Below are 1,910 nucleotides of genomic sequence, written 5' to 3' on the forward strand. Positions count from 1 at the left end.
TTCTCTTCCATTCTCCTCTCGGGATCCTGGGCATGCACGCACACACACCTGGAGTGAGTTAAAGCCACCAGGTCCGGCACTCAAACCGCAGTCAACTACGTGGGAGTCCAGCCACATAGCCATTATGCCAACTGCTGGTCCCTCACTTTTTTTTTTTTTTATGAATTATCTCTATGGCTCCCTGCACCTTCACTACTATTATTCAATATGAGGATCAAGATGACAAACAAGTACTTCAGCAAATTGAACCTTAGCTGAAAGGTCAAGTTGTTCCCTTTTCAAAACATGCATTATGAAGCAAACAAAAAATAACTTTCATAGTATTTATTTTTAAAAAGTCTTTCAATATTTCTCTCTTTCTAACATATATATTTGGTGACAAATTTTCCTTCTAACTTAAGATTGTATGAAATATTACTGATAACTTGTTACTTGGTCTTAAACTTTCCCCTTCCATTCCTGGAAAAATGATTCTCAACAGTTTAATTAATGACCATATTCCTATGGTCATGAACACTATACAGGTGTGAATTATTTTTTCTAGGTATTCCTGATTCCACACCAAATAAATACCACATATTGGTAAAGTAGCAATCCTTCAGTCTCAGATTCCAACATTTTGATTAACATTAATTAAATATGTTTAGAACACACACTGGTGTATATCATTTATTCCTTAAATTTTGTGGCAGTTGGGCCAGCAGATGGTGTGATGGTTAAGGTGCTGGACTCCCACACGACCGAGTGTTGTTTGAGTCCTGGACTTGGAGGCTTGCTTTCTCACTCTTCCTCTCTCTCTCTCTGATAAGTGTACGTGCCCTGAAGCAAATTAAAAAAATAATGATAATGAATAAAATAAAAAAATATTTTTAAAAATGTGTGGCAGTTTATCCCATCTATATTATAACTGTTCTACTTTATGACATTACTGGAATATGTCAGGTCATATTTTCTACATTCTCCATCTCATTATTTTTTCCTATATTATGTTGGAGAATTTTCCCATTTATTCTGAAGTTGTCTTTAAATAAAAAAGTTTTAATTTTATCCTGATATTTTCTGAACCTAGACATAATTGAATTCCAAGTCAACTCTAAAATCTTAAAAATAAAGCAATGTTTTTCTACTCCTTTTTATAAAAGTGGAAGGTAAATACAAATTTCATGGCCATATATCAATGAAGATAATAAGACTATATCAAACAGGAAGAAATTTCTCATAAAACATATTTATGGCTTAATTTTCAAAAATCTATTGAAGAATTCTATTTACTTCATATTTTAAACTCATTTTCCATTTCAAGAAAAGTAGAAGCTAAATTTTTTTAATATAAAAAGTTTATTCTAAAATAAAAAATTTGTCAATGCATAAAAGTATCAGATCATTGGGATAGTCATGACTCATTTTTCATAGTAAAACAGAAAAATACATCATGAATTTCCCAGTGACCCAATATGTATAGTTATCTCCTAATGCATTTTTATTTGAAATTATTTTTGAAATTTTTTATTTAATTTATTTCTTTATGTATATACATTCGATCATATTGTTTAGCTTACAATGTGAGCATTTCAATATGTGAACATTTCTCCCCAGTCCTGTTGATCAAAATATCTTCAACCGATAACACCCCTTCTCCAAATGTCCTTCATTAGGCCCCACTCCTCCACATACACCTCATCTGTCAGTCACACCCATCTCTTGTGTTTGTACAACCGTTAGTCAATCAGTTTCAGTCATAGAGTGCAAACATTTGGTATACGTTAAGCGGGGACATAAAATGTCTCTCCTTCATAGCCTGGCTTGCCTCACTCAGCAGTAAATCTTCTATATTTTTCCACTTTCTGTCAAAAGCCAGGGTTTTGTTGGTTTTTATGACTGAGTAGTATTCCATAGAGTATATGTGCCAC

This window comes from Tupaia chinensis, unplaced genomic scaffold (assembly GCF_000334495.1).
Source record: "Tupaia chinensis unplaced genomic scaffold, TupChi_1.0 Scaffold143610_2, whole genome shotgun sequence".
NCBI lineage: Eukaryota > Metazoa > Chordata > Mammalia > Scandentia > Tupaiidae > Tupaia > Tupaia belangeri.